Here is a 7,816-nt window from a genome sequence, read left to right as displayed (position 1 = left end):
TATATATATATATATATATATATATATATATATATATATATCATGCATAACAACACCAATGAACATTAGTGAAGGTGTAGCTATTATAAATTATGTTGTTACCCTAAATTCTAGTAACTTACATCGAGTGTGGTAATCTCCCTGAAACTGTTTTCAATAACATAGGTATTCATTATTTTTTGTAATACTAAATATTTCCACATTTTCTGATGTTTTAATCGGGAATGATTCTAAAATAGGAATTTCAATATCTCCGTCTTCTATTGCGATTGGAAGATTCTCTATGTCAAGAACCTAATTGTCTTCAAATTAATACCTATTTTCACATTCAAAATAGAAATATTTTTCTTTAACTTCCTTATGATGATTGTCTACTTCAGTCAAAATAGTACTAGGCTCAGACCTATCCTGTAACATGTGCATAATAATTAATTTAATGTATTGATTGTTAGCTCTGTTACAACGAAAATACTGTTTTTTAATCATAAATGATACAAAATAGAGAAATTTCCCATTTTATTTTAGTATAAGAAAATAAAAAGTACAAACCAGACAGAAATCATACTAACCTCATAATTTTCTGATTGAGAAGGAATTCCGTCTCCCTTGACTGCCAAAGAAATTAACAGTTTTGTCCTTCTACTCACACTAATCTTATTTTTAGAACTCATAGTCAGGATAGTTTTTATTCTTTACACAATTTAGTCCCTAACAACTTGCACTTGAAAAAATACAATCAAAATCAAAACAGTAGTTGAATAGAAAAATAACTACTGTGACAGATGACAAAATAAGGTATGTTTATTGATCAGCTGATAAAATGGCAATTTCTAACATTAATTGAAGATGATAAAATATGATAAATCACGTTATCAAGTTTTGCCATCTGTTTAAACTAGGAATATATCATCAGACAAAGCCGAAATTCTAGATAAGAGCATATAACAGTTACTGCCATCTTCTGTTGACTTACAAATTAAACTTGCAAAAGTAAACAAAAACTGGTAAAAGTACTTATCTAATTTTGCCATCTTACCATGACTGGATTAAGTTAAAACCAATGTCAAAATGTTGTTATGTACATACTTAACTGCTTTTGACATTTTTGGGACATGTCCCTATGCATAACTCAATTTAGCCAAAAATGTGACTTATCAGCTTGTGTCATCTAGTTACAGATTTTAGGTTTCAGAACCCATGTTTGCTACAAATCGTCTGCCACCTTCATCGAAAGAGTTCTTGTTACTTTTGTGGCGATGTGTGCGAGATGCTCATTCCACGCAAGTTGCCTATCACTGATAACTCGAGCGATACTTAACCTTTTCTGAGAATAATATTTTTGTTGCATTCATTGTCTGGGGTTGAATTGTTATTTTCCTCCTATTTGTGAATGAAACACCTTTCAAACAGCATGTGTATACTAGGTTTAAGGCAAGCTCCTTGCATGCGATCAACAATAATACTGCCATGTTTACATGTAACCACAGTAGAAGTGATAAGACAATCTTTTACCTAGTGGTCGACTGATCTCCGAGGTAGGTAAGATAATAGAAGGTGGTATAACTTTTTCTGCGTTAATAGGCTCCAATGAGGTGTTCACAAATGTCGCTATATATCTATGAACGCATATAAAGCCACTTCTGCTTTTCTATACTTTAACAAGACAATGCTAGGTATCTATACGGGATTTGTATAGTTCGTGAAGTGGTGTACTTCACAAAGTAAAAGGCATTTATGCCTTCTAGAGCATAATATGCCACATATTGTCGGCTAAATGTGTTAACCAGCTATCTCCAGTTAACATAATTTGACAGTAGAATCGAAAAACTTAAAAGAATTATCATAACTTGGAAATTTTCTCTTCATACATTTATTTTGTGTTTTACCATTAACATGGACAAATTTAGTCTCATTATTTATTACAGAAGAAATTTATTACTTTATTATCAAAAAATGAGTCCAAATCGAAGCAAATTCTTCTGTATTTAAACCACCTTCCGTTTCAATCCATATCAAACAGAAAATTTATCACTGGTAATTAAATTATAAAAACAAAGGTTGTGTACTTCAAGTTTTGTCGTGTAGTATAAAGTGCTGACGTTTGATTTCGTAACTATTAATACAGGTTGTAGATCTACCGTGAAAACAAGAGCTTCTTGTTTTTATCCTTTTCTTTTTAGTAATCCTTAATAATGTTCCAATATATTCCAATTCTGAAGCTTTACCTACTTTAGAGCACATTTTTCAAACACTTTAGATGAAATAGGGCAACGTTTCGCTCGGTTAGTGAGAGGTGTTCATTTAAATACTCAGACAAGAGGTATTTTTTATAGGAAGAAGAGCGGCAATAGTGCGATTCCGTGGCTGACCGAAAATCTAAAAATTCATTTAAACGTTGCTTTCTTTCTAAATATGGATTTGCAGCTTATTTGTTGGTTTTTCTTACTTGGCTAGGTCTTTCATCATCTTGGTTTATATCATTTTTCCAATGTAAGTGCTGTTCATCTTCCTATCGATAATGTATTTAAAAACATGGTTTTGAAAACCTTTACATTATTATCATTAACTTTTAAATAATAAAGAACTGATTGAGTTCTTCGTGAACTTTATTGTTCCTGTCTCTTTGTATATGTCATTAATAGTTAAATTTCAAAATTACAAAAATATAAAACGAACTTATATACTACGAATACAAAAATATAAAACGAACTATATTATTAATATCGGCACTATCGATGAAGTTATTATTCCTCTTCTTCTCTTTAGTTTTCTGAGATGAGATTGTCATATTAAATTCTTTTGCTCTTATGTTAAATCTGTGGACCAGTCTTTGCAGACTAACTTCATCTTGGACTATCAATATTGCCTCGTCTGCGTAACAGAGTATTTTTATTTCTTTGATTCCCATTCTGTATCCTATTCCTTTGTTAACACTTTTGATGATTTCATCCATGATTAAATTGAAGAGCATAGGGCTCAATAAGCCCCCTTGTCTTATAAAGGGTAACGAACTTATTGAATTTATAAATTGTATTATATTATTAATATCGGCACTATCGATGAAGTTATTATTCCTTCTTCTGTTTTCACGTCTCTTTCGATATCTCAGCGTATTTTCTTTAATTCTTCTCATCTCTGCCGTTCCCAATAGCCTTTGTGTTGTGGCTGTGTCGTGTTTTGTTTCTGAGGCATATGTTCGAGATGAAGCAAATTCTTGACTTCATCTCAGTGTTAATGTGTCTGTTTCGCCATATAGTGTTATTAAGACATCTTGCCAGTCTATTTGCTTTTTGTACTTGATCTCTCACTTCTTTGTCCAGGTCTCTATAGCTGGAGAGTGTATTTCCAAGGTATTTTATTTCCATTACTTGTTCAATATTGATGCCATCAATTTCTATTTTACATCTGGTTGTTTCTTTGCTGATTACTATTGTTTTAGTTTTCTGAGATGAGATTGTCATATTAAATTCTTTTGCTCTTATGTTAAATCTTTGGACCAGTCTTTGCAGACTAACTTCATCTTGGACTATCAATATTGCCTCGTCTGCGTAACAGAGTATTTTTATTTCTTTGATTCCCATTCTTTATCCTATTCCTTTGTTAACACTTTTGATGATTTCATTCATGATTAATTTGAAGAGCATAGGGCTCAATCAGCCCCCTTGTTTATAAAGGGTAACAATTTGAAAACTTCTCACCGTTCATATTTTCATTCCTGGTAAATTTTATTTTTAATGGGGACAAGGGGAACTATTACGAACTGTACCAAAAGACAATCTATACTACCTATCATAATTTTGTGACTGTATTGTGTATGACAAACTACACAGCTATTTCCCTGTAGCTTTCCCAAAATTATAATTTTTAATGTCAACATCAAGTGAAATATCTGTACATAATATAATCTATAACATAGATTTATACATTGTTTTAAATGTTACGTTATTGATTCCATTCATTTTGGTTAAATATATTTTTAATTTAATATTTTAAAAAATATATATGTATATATATACAGGGTGGTCCTTAAGTAATTGTACAAACGAAAACCGTAAATTCGACACTTTAAAATATTACGATTTAAGCCAACTTGCTTTAATAAAATGTTGATATTAAGAAAGATACAGGGTGTTAAAGTGGAAATTTAAAATTCTATTTTTCGCTATAACTTTTACGTTTGTACATATTTTTGGACAAAAATTTATAATTGGATGCTTTAAAGTAGGATAAATTATAATTTTATAAAAACTTTAATGTAACTTATAGAGGGCGCCACATATGCCACATGTGTGGCATAGATTTGCGCTTAACTTTTTTGTTCTTAAAGATAGCTCTATTTGTTTTAAAAAATATTAAAGATACATTATTTTTACAAGGAAAAGGTATACTTGTTGATAACCTCAAAATTTAACCGTTTTCGAGATATTCGCATTTTATAAGTCAGCTGCATAATAATTCTTAGTTGTAATATTTGTGCGGTGAAGCACTGAATTCCTGTAGATAAGCATAATTCATAGTTTATTCTTATTACAATAACTCAAAGATGATAATGTAACATTACAAAATTTTTGTTATGGCTGCTAAATGTCTTATGAAAATATTCTTCATCTTCTTCTTTAGGTGCGTGTCCGTATTCAGACGTTGGCCGTCATCATATTTACAATTTCCCTTTTATATCGCTTCTTAAGTTTCCATACCTACTGGAGTTGTATTACTTTTTCCCTATTGTAAAATGCTGAAAACCCAAAATATGTGGTTTATGAAAGATGGTACACCACCACATTCTAGAGAGAAGGCAGTGAGAACATACTTAAACTGTTCTGAACGTTGGATTTATCGTGGCAGTCATATTCCTTTGCAATGTCGTGAGATATTGATATAATTATTTATAATTATAATATATAATTATTTAATTTATCAAAAATTCCCAAAAATACTTCATCATTCATTACGTAAATTATTTAACCATTTTTATTAGGACAATTAGAAACTAAAACCCAGGTATTGAATAACACATATGTGTCTTGTTTCATAATACTTTTGCTACCAATCTAACCTTAAAGACTCAGCATTTTTACAAAAACATCATCGTTGGCCTAATAACCGATATTGTTATAAATATAGTAAACACACAGGTAATTTAGTTCAGCATAATATTAGTTCGTTAGTTAATCATAGAAGGGGAGGGGAAGATCGAAGGTAGGAGAGGAGCCGGCCGCAAACAATTATCCTGGTTAAGGAATATTAAAGAATGGACAGGAATACACAATACAGGCGAGCTGTGTCACGCCGCCAAGAACAGAATTCTAGTAATGAGATAGTCGCCTACGCACTTTGGTGTATGGCATGTTAAGAAGAAGTTAATCATAATAGACCATTTGTTCGAGATGTAATTATAGTTACTCGTAAACTGTAACGTAATCATATAAATAAGTAATGATATCTATAGGTTATTCTGTGTTTATGTAAGTAACCAATGAATCAAATACATCACAGTTTAACCTCTGTCACAAATAAGATGTATTTCCATAATATACCATAAGGTTTGGATATGTATCCAAAAGAATATATTCATCCATTATACATTATAGCCACCACGTAGCCCAGAATTTAATCCGCTTGATTTTGGTGTATGGGGCATATTAAAACAACGTGTCTATAAGAATTCCATAAACATTCGCAACCAACTATGGGAAGAAATAAATACTGCAGCAGTTTCTTTAGAATCAATGATGCTATTTAACATGAGACGATCTTTTATGTAATATATTGACAAATGAATTAAAGAAAATGGTGGAGATATCGAACACTTACGTTGACAAAAAGTTATGTTATTTAGTTAAACTATTTCTTAATTTGGTTTGTAAACAAAATGTTTTGATTATGACTTTAATTTAACATAAAACGTAAAATGTTTGATGTAAAATCCCTATTATTCTGTTTTTGTCAAATCCTATTATTAATTATCCTGCTGATATATTTATTTTATTTAATATTTCGTTAACCATTGAGTTTAGTTAAAGGTATTTTAAACCAAAATTTAGATTTATTAATGTTTTTGTCTATTTTTACTTCGTTGATTAGAGTAATTGCCTTAAATCAGAATTATGCAGCTGATTTGTAAAATGCGATTATTACGAAAACTGTTAAGTTTTGAAGTTATTAAGAAGTATACCTTTTTTTGTTAAAATAATGTATCTTTAATATTTTTTATCAAAAATACAGGTAACTCAAATAGCAAAAAAGTTAAGTGCAAATTTATGCCACATATGTGGCATATGTGGCGACCTCTATCAGCTACATCAAAGTGTGTATCAAATTATAATTTCTCATATTTAAAAGTACCCAGCTGTAAATTTTTATGCATAAATCTTTACCAACATGTAAGTTATAGCGAAAAATAGAATTTTAAATTTGCACTTTAACACCCTGTATCTTTCTTAATATCAACATTTTATTAAAGCAATTTGGCTTAAATCGTAATATTTTAAAGAGTAGAATTTACGGTTTTCGTTTGTACAATTACTTAAGGACCACCCTGTATATATATATATATATATATATATATATATATATATATATATATATATACAGTGTGACCCATTTAGATTGGAAACACCTCTATAAAATTTGAAGTTGTTAATCGATTTTAACCAAATTTTTTTTTAATGTCATGTAATAAAAGGTCTATTGAAGGACAAAATATAAAATATTTAGTTAAATTTTTAGGGCATTCTACGATACTTTTTCTTCGTCGAAAATTTAGAATTTGTATTAGCGATTTTTTTATTAAAAAAATTTCTACACCACTTGATTAAGAGTGGCTTCAAATAGCTATGACAAAAATTTCATTAAGATATATTTATTAATAACAAACTTATGACAACTTAAAATTTTAAAACTCACTAAGAAAAAAACACTCTGTGTTAACGTTAAAAAAACACTCTGTATTAACAGAAATATAATTTTAGTTTAAGTTCTAGCTGCCTCTACCAATCCACCATCTCATTGGATACATTTGTCGTAGCGTTTATGAATATTTCTAATTACATTTCTTAGTTGTTGGGGAGTAATTTCTGCACATGCTGGTCGAATTCTTGCATGACGTTCGTTTACGTCTCTTGCACGTTTTGGGTCTAAAATTGTGAGATCTGGAGATCTGGGTGGCCAATCTATCAACGGACTACCCCGGCCTATCCAACGGTTCGGAAAATTTTCATCTAAAATGATTTGAACATTTTCTCTTCTTCTTTGTAACGGGTTGTTTTTTAAAATTAGTTTTGATACTGCACCATATTCATTAAATATTCTATTTATTTTGTTTACCGTACCGCAGCTAATATTAGGACGATCCACATGTCTGTCATTAAATATTGTACAAACTTCCCTGACCCTTCTATCGTTATCTCCCAAAAGACGTATAATTTCAATTTTTTCTCTCAAACTTTAATCTTGCAGCCATGACACAAAATATTATTAAAAGAATTTGAAGTAAATATTGTTGCAGATATTATTCATAAATTTATGCTAGCACTGAAATTTGTATGACACAAATAATGTCAAACAGTAATATCGTTGTCATGGCAACTGAGATTTAAGTAATTAAGTAAGTAAAGATTAATAATAATGTAAGTGCGTTACTTGCATTTAATTTTTATGCTATTTTAAACATTTTTTTGTCTAGTAGTGGTTTATTATTAAAATTATTTGAAAAATAATTAGTTTTATGGTTATCTGTTGGTACAGGGTGTTCTTTTTTGACTCGTAGCTTAGTGAGTTTTGAAAAGTTAAGTTGTCATAACTTCGTTATTAATAA

This window comes from Diabrotica undecimpunctata, chromosome 10, assembly GCF_040954645.1.
Source record: "Diabrotica undecimpunctata isolate CICGRU chromosome 10, icDiaUnde3, whole genome shotgun sequence".
NCBI classification, from domain to species: domain Eukaryota; kingdom Metazoa; phylum Arthropoda; class Insecta; order Coleoptera; family Chrysomelidae; genus Diabrotica; species Diabrotica undecimpunctata.
The sequence above is the reverse complement of the archived record's forward strand: the minus strand, read 5'-3'. Positions refer to the sequence as shown.